Genomic DNA, 14,085 nt, shown 5'->3' on the forward strand with positions numbered 1-14,085 from the left:
AATCCTAGGGGAGGCCGTTCCCATGAGACTGCCTGTCACTGGAGGATGGCCTGCTCTTGAGGTATCCAGGCAGCACCACTGATGGCTCCTCTGCTCCCATAGTGGGTCCCCAGTTTCCAAGTCACCTAGGCCTTGGGCAGTGCCTCCTCCTTCTGGGCCTGGGTCTGGAAGTTGGCAGGAACAGACACACTCCATGTTTGTCCCACACTCACTCACTTTTCTAGAAGCCCACTTCTCTTCCAACTTTTCCCTTCTCAGTTCCTCTCTCGAAAGTCTTAATTCTGTGTCAGTAAGTCTTTAACATGTAGCAGTGTCCCTGAGAACACAGACAGTGACCACTACCCTGGGTGTGATATTACGGGAGGCCAGGGAGAGGCAAAGGCTCAGGCCAAGAGCCAACGCTGTGGGAGGCCAGTCGGCAGCCACTCCCTCCAGGGCGCACCTGCAGGTCTGCCATCCACGGCCTTTTCTGGCAAGAGAAGGGCCCAGGAAGGATGTTCTCATAAGCACCTTGGTCATGGATTAGCCCCTCCTGGAAAATGGTGTTGGGTTTGGTCTCTAGCTGCAATTCTTATTAAGGTTGTTGCTGCCAGTCAAGGCCACCCAGGAGTCTGAAGGCTGGGAGCTCTTGGGGCTGGGCTGGTCCTCCCATCTTCACCTCGGGCCTGGATCCCAGGCCTCAAACCAGCCCAACCCAAGCTTTTGGACAGCTCTCCAGAAGCATGAACTGCAGTGGAGATGAAGATCCTGGCTCTGTGCTGTGCACATAGGTGTTTAATAAACATTTGTTGGCAGAAATGGTGTTTTATGTCACATGTCCTACTCTGGCTTCCTCTCAGTTTAAGATAATTTTTGTGAATGACACAAATAATACATGTGTGGGAGAGTGATTTGTGGAGATACTAGTGTGTGTTTTGTTCTATTTCCCCTCCCTGTTTTCAAGAAAGTAGCCAGGCCGTTGTGCGCTCCTCTGAGGAGTGGGAGTAATTTCCCTTCAAACTGGGAGGGCACAGAGCCTGAGAGTCAGTCAGGAGGAGGATGTGCAGCCCCTCCTATTCTGGAACAGCCTGTGAAGTATGTGAAGTAGAAAACACCTGGAGGAGCTACAGGAGAACCACGGTGCATTCAGGGAGGGAAGAACCCACCGGACAAACGACCAGCTCCCAGGAGGGCCCCAGGCCAGGGCAGTGGGTGGAAATGTCAAGGAACATTCCAGATCCCCTCGACTCTTTCTGCCCCATGCTGGGTCCAGCCCTTGTTTGGCTGAGGGGCTGCTGTTGCTTTGAGGCTCAGAGGGACTGTCGGCATGTAAAGGGAAGACAAGCAAAAAGGGGTGGAAAGGAGCTGGCGTTTCTGGAGCCTACTATCTACTTTTGGGTCCTCATAAGAGCCCCATGTGCCAGCATCATTAGCCCACCTTTGGGAGGGTTGCTGGCTGACCATGATGGACAGGAGGTCTGGTGAAGGGACGGCTACGAGGGAATAGAGGCCGAGGAGAAATCGCACAAGTCACCCTGTTAAAAACTCCACAGGTGCAGAATAAACAGATAGATCTGAGGAACAAAATAGCTTTTGACAGCAGACATTTCAAATCAGAGGAAAGGGTAGATCCTTCAGTAAACGGTGGGAGAGTAGTGAGCAAATTATTTTGATCAAAATAAAGTTATATCTATACCTCACACAATACACAAAATAAAAGTACAGACAGATTAAATAACTAAACACAAAAATGAAACTATACAACTATCAGAAGGAAACACAGAAGAGTATGTTATAATCTTGGAGGGGGAAAAATTTCCTAAGCACAAAGTCCAGAAGCCATAAAGGTAAACACTAAGGTATGACCATATAATAATGGAAAACATCTGAAAACACACAAACAAAAAATTAAAGAAAGTTGAAAGACACATATGAGCTCAGAAAAATAGTTGCAACATATTTAACAGCAAATAAAATCAAGAAAACACAAAGAGTGCCAATAGCGCTCCCGCAAACATGGTGAACACTCTTAAAACCCACTGGACTTTCTGTAAGAAGTGTGGGAAGCACCAGCCCCACAGAGTGACACAGGACACATTTCCCTGTATGCCTAGGGAAAGCCATATTATGACAGGAAGCAGAGGGGCTATGGTGGGGAGACTAAGCCAATTTTCCAGAAAAAGGCTAAAACTACAAAGAAGATTGTGCTAAGTTTTGAGTGCGTGGAGCCCAACTGCAGATCTAAGAAAATGCTGGCTATTAAGAGATACAAGTATTTTGAACTGGGAGGAGGTAAGAAGAGCAAGGGCCAAGTGATCCAGTTCTAAGTGTCATCTTTTGTTTTATTATGAAGACAATAAAATCTTGAGTTTATGTTTAAAAAAAAAAGAATATACAAAGAGAGTCCAGGTACAGTGGCTCATGCCTGTAATGCCAGCACTTTGGGAGGCTGAGGCAGGAGAATTGCTTGAGGCCAGGAGTTCAAGACCAGCCTAGGCAACATAGCAAGATACTGTCTCTGCAAAAAGTTTAAAAGTTAGCCAGGCTAGCTACTTGGAAGGCTGAGGTGGGAGGATTGCTTGAGCTCGAGTTTGAGGCTGCAGTGAGCTATGATGGCACCACTGTACTCCAGCCTGAGTGAAAGAGTGAGCCTCTGTCTCAAAAAAAAAAAAAAAAAAAAATATATATATATACAAAGAGAGGAAGGAGTGCGGGGGGGGAGGTCTGGGTTATGTGGCTAACCCTCCCATTAGAAACAATAGACATTCTAGCTAAAATAAATCTTAGCCGTGTGTGTGTGTGTGTGTGTGTGTATGTGTGTGTGTGTGTGTGTGTGTATGATGCATACAAGTTTAGGGTGTTTTAACCTTCTTGATAAATTGAGACTTTTATAGTTTGAAATGACTATAAAAATATCCCTTTTTATCTCTAGTATTTATTTTTGTCTGTTTAAGAGATGGGGTTCTCACTTTGTTGCCCAGGCTGGTCTTGAATACTTGGCCTCAAGGGATCCTCCTACCTCAGCCTCCCAAGTAGCTGGAATTACAGGTATGAGCCACCATACCAGTCGTATCTGTAGTATTTGTTCAACTCTATAACATTATTATATATATACACACACACACACACATATAAAATAACATATGGTTGAACAAATTTTATACTTAATAGTCAAACATTGAAACCCTTTCCCCTGAGATTGGGAATGAGACAAAGTTGCCCACTTTTACCCAACATTGTACTGGAGGTCTTAGCCATTGTAATAAGGCAAGAAAAAGAAACTAAGTTTATAAGGATTAGAAATAAATAAAATTGACATCATTCACAGATGACATAAATGTGTATAAAAAAGATTCAGGCTGGGTGCAGTGGCTCATGCCTGTAACCCCAGCAATTTCTGAGGCCAAGGCAGGAGGATCAGTTGAGGCCAGGAGTTCAAGACATAGCAAGACCCCACCTCTACAAAAAAAATTTTTTTTAAAGATCCAAAAGAATCTATATATAAACTATTGGAATTACTCTAACAAAAGGTGGTCAAGAAAACTATGAAAAATAACAACTTTGTAATTTAATTTGTATAATATTGAGAGAAATTAACTGTCAAAAGAAATGGAGGAATATACCATGAATTGAGAGCTCTATACTACAGAGATGTCAATTCTCTTCAAATTAACTACTAGTTTCACTGTAATTTCAATCATAACCCCAGAAAATGTTTTGTGGAAACTGATAAGCTGATTCAAAAATTCATATAGAACCACAAAAGATGAAAATTCACGAAGGCAATCTTGAAGAAAAACAAAGTCAGAGAACTTACACTACCAGAAATCAAGATATTATAAATATACAGAAATAAAGATAGTGAGATTTTGGCACAAGGAAGAACAAATAGAAAAATGGAAAGAATAGAAAGTCCAGAAACAGATGATATCCACAAGGACACATGATTTATGATGGAGGAGGCATGCAGAGCATTGGGTAAAGGAGGTTTTTCAATGTATGATGCTGGCCTAGTTGGGTATCCATACAGAAAGAAATGAATCATGATCCTCTTCCCCAAGATACACAAAAATCAGTTCCTGATAGATTGTCGATCTAAATGTGAAAGATAAAATGACAGAGTTCTAAAAGATGACATAAGAGAGTATCCCCAAGACTGAAATAGGAAAAACTTTTCTTAGGAAACAAAAGCCTTACTTATAGAGAAAAAGATTGATAAATTGAACTGTATTGAAATAAAAAAAAAACTTCTGCTCTTCAAAAAACATCCTTAGGAAAGATAAGATTCAAACCATAGAGAGGAAAAGATATTTGCACATATCTGAAATACACACGCATCTGAGAAAGGGCTTGTGTTTAGAATGTATAAAAAATCTCCTACAACTCAGTAAGAAAAAGACAGACAACCAAAAGAAAAGCTAGGCTGGCTACTCAAACAAGCAAATGGCCAATACAAGTTCCTCAACTTTGTCAGTCACCAGAGCGAGGCTGAGTAAAAGCACAGTGAGAGTTCTTCCTCTTCCCTTCCCTCACAATTTGGCCTACAGGCCATGGGGTAAGGTGGGGCCAGGCAGCACATGTGGGGTGTCAGAATCCAGGTGGTGTGGGGAGGGTTTCCACATTGGGTCTGAGGGAGGAGAGGAGGGCATTCCACACAGAATAGGAACTACATAGGCCCAGTATAGGGCTAAGATGTCAGAACTGAGCTCTGATGTGCCTTTCTCCATGAGCAGAGGGACTGGATGTTGGAGATGGAGGGTGGAGGAAAGGGTCAGAGCCATCTAGAGATGGCAATTCAGAGGAAATGGGAGGGCAGATAATCTCACTCTTCACAGTGAGGCAGAGTTTCCAAGCTGGTTTTGTCACTCCTTTGCTGGGCCTCTTTGGGTAACATATTTGACTTATCTGGGCTTTAGTTTCTTTTTTGCTTTTTTTTTTTTTTGAGACAGAGTCTTGCTCTGTTGGCCAGGCTGAAGTGCACTGGTATGATCTTGGCTCACTGCAACCTCTGCCTCCCGGGTTTGAGTGATTCTCCTGCCTCAGCCTCCTGAGTAGCTGCAATTACAGGCGCCTGCCACCACGCCTGGCTAATTTTTGTATACAGACAGGGTTTTGCCATGTTGACCAGGCTGGTCTTGAACTCCTGACCCCAGGTGATATGCCTGCCTCGGCCTCCCAAATTGCTGGGATTACAGGTGTGAGCCACCGTACCCGGCATGGGTTTGGTTTCTTTACCTGTAAAAACTGGGATAGTTTAGCTGGGCACAGTGATGCTAATTGTCATCCCAGCTACTTGAGAGGCTGAGATGGGAGGATCACTTGAGCCTAAGAATCGCAGGTCAGCCTGGGCAACATAGCAAGACCCCATCTGTGAAAAAAAAATTAGTGGCTGAGCACAGTGGCTCACTCCAGCAATCCCAGAACTTTGGGAGGCCAAGGTGGGAAGATTACTTAAGCCCAGGAGTTTGAAACCGGCCTGGGAAACACAGAGAGACCACAATCTCTGCGTTAAAAAAAAAATTAGCTGGGTTGGTGGCACTCACCTGTGGTCCTAGCTACTTGGGAGGGTGAGGTGGGAGGATCACTTGATCCCAGGAAGTGGAGGCTGCAGAGAGCTGTGATCGTGCCACTGCACTCCAGCCTGGGTCACAAAGTGAGACCCTGTCTCAAAAAAAAAAAAAAAAAAATAGGAAAATTTGCCATGACTCCCCACAGTTTTTTTTAAAGGATGAAATGAGATATTATATGTGAAAGCATCTAGTACTTGTGACATAGTAGGTGCTTACTAAGTGTTTCCACTTCACTTCTGCCTAAAACCGAGTTCAGTTCCTGAGTTCCAGATATCTAACTGTGATGAGAAGAGACGCAGCCAGAGGTACCTCAAGGATAACAATACCCCCCTCCACCCCGATACCTGATGTACTAAAGTCAGAAATTTAAAAAAAAAACCTTGTTCTTCCTTCAGTTTTAAGTTCAGTATACTGATGAACTATCAGTCACATTTGACGATTTACTTTAAAAATAAACAGGCTTCCAAATTAACCTACTTATATGGTTTGGCTGTGTCCCCACCCAAATCTCATCTTGAATTCCCACCCGTTGTGGGAGGGACCTGGTGGGAGGTAATTAAATCATGGGGGGAAGTCTTTCCTGTGCTGTTCTCATGATAGTGAACAAGTCTCAAGAGATCTGATGGTTTTAAAAAGAGGAGTTCCCTTGCACAAGCTCTCTCTCTTTGCCTGCTGCCATCCATGTAGGATGTGACTTGCTCTTCCTTGCCTTCCACCATGATTGTGAAGCTTCCCCAGCCATGTGGAACTGTAACTTCAGTTAAACCTCTTTCTCTTGTAAATTGCCCAGTCGAGGCTATGTCTATCAGCAGTGTGAAAACAGACTAATATACTTACCTTGGAAAGGCCTTGTGATCCATGGTGACATCTTGTCCCTAAGGAAAGAATCTAACCATGAGTTCCTCAAATTGTTGATGTACTGATTAATGTGTAACCCTCTGATACTGGGAAGAACACTGATTTATTTCTGAATCATGAAGTTTTACTGATTGTCTTGCATGTAGACATCTTAGCTTGTATGTTGCAATCTGTATCCAACACTTGTAACCTCTGTATTGTACCCTCCAATGAAAGAGGAAAAAACTCTTGTATGAGGAGTCCCCTCCCTTCTCCTAAACTTTCCTATAAAAGCCTTCTACCTTGTAACAGACTGGAACATTCCTAACATTGTTGGTGTGTTTCCTAAGCGGATTCTCACATTTGGCTTCAAATAAACCTTGATCAAATTAGTGCTGCCTCAACAGCCTTAATTTCAATCAATAGTACAAGCCTCTGTTTTTCTATTTAATCACTACTTTAAAGGTAACCTTTGGAAAATATTTAGCCTATTTACAAATTTAATTAATTGAACATATTTTAACTGCATTTATAAAGGTAATAGTCTCCATTTTCTTCCTAAATACTCTGCATAAGAAACAAAATCTTCCCATATACTTAACTCTTTTAAACCAAATAAATTAAATTTATGGAATATCATTAATATAAAGTTCTTATAGATGTTGTAACACTGCACATAGATTTAGCAACATTTCAATTTAAAATCTTAAGCTTATATGAAATACCATTTTAAATTGGAATTATACAATTCTTACACTAATAGACCAAATACTTTTAAATGTTACAAGCATATAAAACACGAAATATACAAAAATTTCCCCCCATCACACAAATATTCTTACTAAGGTTTTGCTTCTTTGAAACCTTTCTATACCCATTGTATTAGTCTGTTTTCATGCTGCTAATAAAGACATACCCAAGACTGGGTAGTTTACAAAGGAAAGAGTTTTAATTGACTCATAGTTCAGCATGGCTGGGGAGGCCTCAGGAAACTTACAATCATGGCAGAAGGGGAAGCAAACATGCCCTTCTTCATATGGCACCAGCGGAGAGAAGAATCAGTGCCCAGTGAAAGGGGAAGCCCCTTATAAAACCAGCAGATCTCGTGAGAACTAAATCACTACCACAAGAACAGGATGGGGGAAACCGCTCTCATGATTCAATGATCTCCACCTGGTCCCTCCCACGACACATGGGGATTATGCAAACTGCAATTCAAGATGAGATTTGGGTGGGGACACAGCCAAAACCTATCAACCTAACATCCTTTTTCTCTCCTCTCCCTCCCTCCCTCCCTTCCTTCCTTCCTTCCTTTCTTCCTTCCTTCCCTCCCTCCCTCTCTCTTTTTTTTCTTTTTCTTTTCTTTCGTTCTCTCTCTCTCTCTCTCCCTCCCTCTCTCTCTCTCCCTCCCTCCCTCCCAGGCTGGAGTGCAGTGGTGCGATCTCGGCTCACTGCAACCTCTGCCTCCCAGGGTTAAGCTATCCTCCCACCTCAGCTTCCTGAGTAACTGGTAGGACTACAGGCGTGTGACACCACACCCAGCTGATTTTTTTGTATTTTTAGTGGAGATGGGGTTTCACCATGTTGTCCAGGCTGTCCATACCCATTTTTAAGTGAGTTATAAATGGGGTTCAAAGACCATACTCCCCTTGAGGAAGACAATCATCATCTCAGATAACCAAGGTTGCCTATGCAGTAAGGAAGAAGTAAGTCATCATTCTGGGTAACTAAATTTACCTAAGACCAAAGACATCAGCTGAGAGTGAGACCTGGAGTCTCAGGCATCTGCAGTAGTTATCTCACTGCCAACTAAGTTTACATGGTGAGTCAAAAGACCCAGAATACTCAACACAATATTGAAGGAAAACAAAGTCAGAGGACTAACACTACCTGACTTCTAGACTTACTATAAAGTTATAGTAATGAAGACAGTGAAAGAACTGGTAAAGAACAGATAAATAAATCACTGTAACAGAATACAGAGTCTAGAAATAGACCCAAATAAATATAGTGAAGCAAAGGTAGCCTTTTTTTTTTTTTTTTTTTTTTTGAGACAGAGTCTCACTCTGTCACCCAGGCTGAAGTGCAGTGGTATGATCTTGGTTCAATGGGACCTTTACCTTTACCATGAGAATCATTGGGTTCAAGTGATTCTCATGCCTCAGTGTCCTGCATAGCTGGGACTACAGGCCCGCAAACATGCCTGGCTAATTTTTGCATTTTTAGTAGAGATGGGGTTTCACCATGTTGGCTAGGCTGGTCTCAAAGTCCTGACCTCAGGTGATCCGCCCGCCTTGGCTTCCCAAAGTGCTGGGATTACAGGTGTGAGCCAAAGGGTAGTCTTTCCAACAAATGATACAGGTACAACTGGACATCCATGTGCAAAAACATAAATCTAGACACAGACTTAGCACCCTTCACAAAAACTAACTGAAAATGGATCATAGACCTCAATGTAAAATTCAAAACTATAAAACTCCTAAAAGATAACATAGGGTAAAACCTAGATGAGCTTGGGTGTAGCGACCTTTTGATACAACACCAAAGGCATAATCCATGAAATAATTGATAAACTGTAATTAATAAATTTTTTTAGCAGTAATAGAATGATGAGTGTTATTTCATTAAAATTTAAAACTTCTGCTCTGCAAAAGACAATGTCAAGAAGAAGAAGACAATGGCCAGGTGTGGTGGCTTATGCCTTTAATCCTAGCACTTTGGAAGGCCGAGGCGGGTGGATCACTTGAGGCCAGGAGTTTGAGACCAGCCTGGCTAACATGGTGAAAACCTGTCTTTACTAAAAATAGAAAAATTAGCTGGGCGCAGTGGTGCACACCTGTAATCCCAGCTACTTGACAGGCTGATGCACAATTGCTTGAACCCAGGAGGCAGAGGTTGCAGTGAGCTGAAATTGTGCCACTGTACTCCAGCTTGGGCAACAGAGCGAGACTCTGTCTCAAAAAATATATAAATAAATAAAATTAAAAAAGGATGAGAAGACAAGCCACTGCCTGGGAGAAGATATTAGTGAAAGACACATCTGTGCTGGCTTCAGCAACACACATATAAAATTACAATGGTACAGAGAAGATTACCATGGCCTGTGCACAAGAATGACATGCACATTTGTGAAGTGCTTCAGAATATAAAAAAGAAAAAGATCTATCTGATAAAGAACTTTTATTTAAAATCTAAATGGACTCTCCAATACAAAAATAAGAAAACAAATAATTCAATTAAAAACTTAGCCTTACCAAAGATGTACAGATGGCAAACAAGCATATGAAAAGATGCTACATGTCATATATCATCAGGGAAATGATAATTAAAACAATAATGAGATATTACTACACATCTACTAGAACGTCCAAAATCTGGAACACTGACAACACCAAATGCTGGTAGGGATGTGGAGAAGCAGCAACTCTCCTTCATTACTGATAGGAATGCAAAACGGTACAGCCACTTTGGAAGACAGTTCTTCAGTTTCTGCTAAAACTAAATATATCTTACCATATGATCCAGCAATCACATTTCTTGGTATGTACCCAATGGAGTTGAAAACTTATGTCTACACAAAAACCAACACATGGGTGTTCATGGCAGCTTTATTCATAATTGTCAAAACTTGGAAGTAACCAAGATGTCCTTCAGTAGGTGAATGGGTTAATCCCCACAATGGAATATTATTCAGCATTAAAAAGAAATGAGCTATTAAGCTAAGCTATGAAAAGACATGGAGGGGCCGGGCACGATGGCTCAAGTCTGAAATCCTAGCACTTTGGGAGGCCGAGGTGGGCAGATCACAAGGTCAGGAGTTTGAGACCAGCCTGGCCAATATGGTGAAACCCTATCTCTACTAAAAATACAAAAATTCGCCGAATGTGGTGGCAGGCGCCTGTAGTCCCAGCTACTGGGATGGCTGAGGTAGGAGAAGAGAGTTGCTTGAATCTGGGAGGCAGAGGTTGCAGTGAGCCAAGATCACGCCATTGCACTCCAGCCTGGGCAACAAGAGCGAAACTCCGTCTCAAAAAAAAAAAAAAGAAAAAAATAAAAAGAAGAAGAAAAAGAAAAAGAAAGAAAATACGTGGAGGAACTTCAAATGTATACTACTAAGTGAAAAAAGCTAATCTAAAAAGTCTACATCTGTCTGATTCCAACTATATGACATTCTGTAAAAGGCAAAGCTATAAACACAATAAAATGATCGGTAGTTTCTAGGGTTTGGGGTTAGGGGAGTTGAATGGGTACAGCACAAAAGATGTTTAGGCCAGGGAAACCACTCTATATGATATTATAATCATGGATGCATGTCATTATACATTTGTCCAAACCCATAGAATGTACAACACCAGAGTTAGCCCTAATGTAAACTAAGGATTCTGAGTGATATTGTAACAAATGCACCATTAGTTGTAACAAATGTATCATTTTGTACCTTCTGAAGGGGAATGTTGAGAATGAAAGAGGCTATGCATGTGCGGAGGCAGAAGTGGGTATATGGGATATCTCTGTACCTTCCTCTCAATTTTGCTGTGAACCTATAACTACCTAAAAAAGTCTTTTAGAAAGCCCAGTAGTTTTTTGCTTCTCTTTATGGGTTGGTTTCCTTCTCTCAAGTAAAAAATGGGCTTCCTCCATGTAGCAGATGATATGGCTTCTCTTATCCCAGAGAAGAGAGTTCTTTCTTGTCAATTACAGCCAGAAAAATCTCCAAGAAGGATTTAGATGGTCCTAGTTTGCTCCCTCCCATCCATCTTCCTTTGGATCTCAGATCAGAAGTGACTTCTACTGGGATACTGCCCTGCTACCCCAGTCTTGGTCGGGTCCCTGTTATGTGCTCCCACTATACCATATACTTCACCTTCCTAGTCCCCATCACAGTTTGAAGATGAAAATTCATTGGTGGGGTTACATGGCTCCCCCATGTCTGATTCCTCCTCTAAACTGTAAGCTATAGGAGGCAATGACTTTATCTTTTTGCTTACCATTGTGTTTCTAGCACCTAGCATCTGGCACATAGGCACACAATAAATATCCATTAAATAAATGACTGAAATAAACAGAGGGCTCTTTTGCTCTGATTACTCTGAAGAGCAATTATTACATAGCAGTGATAGCTTAGTGTATTCTCAGAAAATATTCTTTTGTTTTAAAACCACTTATTTTTCTGGCCAGGCATGGTGGCTCACGCCTGTTATCTCAGCACTTTGGGAGGCCGAGGCAGGCGGATCACAAGGTCAGGGGATCGAGACCATCCTGGATAACATGGTGAAACCCTGTCTCTACTAAAAATACAAAAAAATGAGCCGGGCGTGGTGGCGGGTGCCTGTAGTCCCAGCTACTAGGGAGGCTGAGGCAGGAGAATGGCGTGAACCCAGGAGGTGAAGGTTGCCATGAGCCGAGATCGCGCCACTGAACTTCAGCCTGGGCGACAGAGCGAGACTCCGTCTAAAAAAAAAAAAAATTATTTTTCTGATAATAAACACAACAGACTGGGCACAGTGGCTCATACCTGTAATCCTGGTACACTGGGAGGCCAAGGTGGGAGGATCACTTGAGTCCAGGAGTTCGAGACCAGCCTGGGCAACATTGTGAGACATCATCTCTATTTAAAAACAAACAAACAAACAAACACTCCTTAAATCCCCATATACTTACGACAGAATAATTGTAAGACAAAGAAAAGTACAGTTAAGAAAACAAAAAACAAAAATTACTTTTATCTGTAACCCAGAGATAACCACTGTGTGTGTGTGTACAATCTTTTCAGACTTTCAAAATATACATTCTGTCACTTACAGTTAACATTTTATTTTGATTGGTTTAAACATAGTATACCTTTTGCCACTTAGTTTAGTTTCATTTTTTTTGTTTTTTTCTTGAAGACCGGGCCTTGCTATTTTGCCCAGGTTGTCTTGAACTCCTAGCTTCAAATGATCCTCTCGCCTTGGCCTCCCAAAGTGCTGGGATTACAAGTGTGAACCACTGTGCCCAGCCTAGTTTTAATGTATTTCACTTGACATTTAAAGTGGGTTTCATTTAAGCAGCATGCGGTTGGGTCTTGCTTTTTTAGTCAATCAGACAATCTCTTCCTTCTAATTGAAATATTTATTTACATTTAATGTTACTGTTATTTTAAATATATTTTCCATATTCAGAAGCAGCACTGTCATAATCTGGCTTCCATTAAAAAAAAGTTTTCAGGTATTTCTTTGCTTTGACAAGGTGCTCCAGCCCCTTGTTTGTCTTCTGGGCCACCATCTCCACAGTTCATTCTTTGATGTGGAGGGTGAGAGTGCCTTTTCCTTTTGACCCAAAAGGAGCTTTTCTGAGTAGGCTATGATTATCAATATAGCTTTAAATCTGTAATTGGGTTATTGTTCTGCTGCTTCTGCCTGCTTTTGAATTTATTGAGTGGTTTGTATGATTCTACTTTATATCCTTTGTTGCCTTATGTGACTCTGTTTTTTTAATTTTTATTTTTAGAGCTTTCTTTACAGTTTATAGATAATCTCTAACTTACCACAGTCTACCTTCAAATAAATTATATAACTTCACATGCAGTATAAAAATCTTACAACTGTATCCTCTCACTTCGTCCCTCTTGGCCTTTGTATTATGGTTATAATACACTTTACTTCTACACATTATAAACCTTAGGATGTCATGTTATTAATTCTTTTGCTTTAAGCAGTCAAGTATATTTTAAAGAGATTTTCAAATTAATAAAAATAGTATTTTATATTTGCTCACTTAAAAAAACTTTTGAATGCTCTTTATTTCTTTGTGTAGATCAGAATTTTCATCTGATATAATTTTCCTTCTCCCTGAAAGACATTTAACTTTTTTTTTCTGTAGTTCAGGTCTACTAGTTATGACTTATTTCAACTTTTGTATGTCTGAGAAAGTCTATTTTTCATTCATTTTGGTAATATATTTTTTTTCAGGGCAGAATTCTAGGCTGACATTTTCTTTAAACATTTTACATATATTTCTACATTATCTTTTGACTCACATTGGTTTGAGAGGTCTGCTGTTATTCTTATATAATCCTTTGTACATAATTTACCTTTTTTCTCTGGCTACTTTTAAGATTTATCTCTATCAGTGCTTTTAAGCAATTTGACTATTATGTTCCTCGGTGTAGTTTTATTTATGTTTCTTATTATTGGGGGTTCACTGAGCATCTTGGCTCATGGGTTTTTAGTTTTAATAAATTTGGAAAATGTTCAGCCACTGATTCTTCAAATATTTCTTCTGTACCCCACCCCAGCCTTTAGGAACTCAACTACATGTAAATTAGACAAGATGAAGTTGTCCCACAACTCACTGATGCTCTATTTTTTTTTTAAGTCTTTTTTTCTCACTTTTTCAGTTTAGGTGGTTTCTATTGCTATTTTTTCAGGTTCAATAATATTTTATCTATTTCTTTCTCCCTTCCTTCCTTCCTTTCTTTTTTTTTGAGATGGCGTTTCACTCTTATTGCCCAGGCTGGAGTGCAATGGCACGATCTCAGCTCACTGCAACCTCTGCCTCAGGTTCAAGCGATTCTCCTGCCTCTGCCTCCCGGGTAGCTGGTACTACAGGGGTGTGCCACCACGCGTGGCTAATTTTTGTATTTTTAGTAGAGACGGGGCTTCATCATGTTGGTCAGGCCGGTCTTTAACTCCTGACCTCAAGTGATCCACCCACCTTG

At 41.1% G+C, this 14,085-nt stretch overlaps 1 protein-coding gene and 1 non-coding gene across 2 annotated transcripts in view; one reads left to right on the plus strand and one right to left on the minus strand.

Moving 5' to 3' along the window:
* OGDH (oxoglutarate dehydrogenase) overlaps nucleotides 1–14,085 on the minus strand; it is a 481,925-nt gene that overhangs the window by 192,542 nt on the left and 275,298 nt on the right. The gene's annotated exons all lie outside the window — the stretch shown is intronic.
* On the plus strand, nucleotides 9,430–9,534 carry LOC112134451 (U6 spliceosomal RNA). The gene has a single exon (XR_002915879.1). It is a non-coding gene; the product is annotated as a U6 spliceosomal RNA (small nuclear RNA).

This window comes from Pongo abelii, chromosome 6 (assembly GCF_028885655.2).
Source record: "Pongo abelii isolate AG06213 chromosome 6, NHGRI_mPonAbe1-v2.0_pri, whole genome shotgun sequence".
NCBI lineage: Eukaryota > Metazoa > Chordata > Mammalia > Primates > Hominidae > Pongo > Pongo abelii.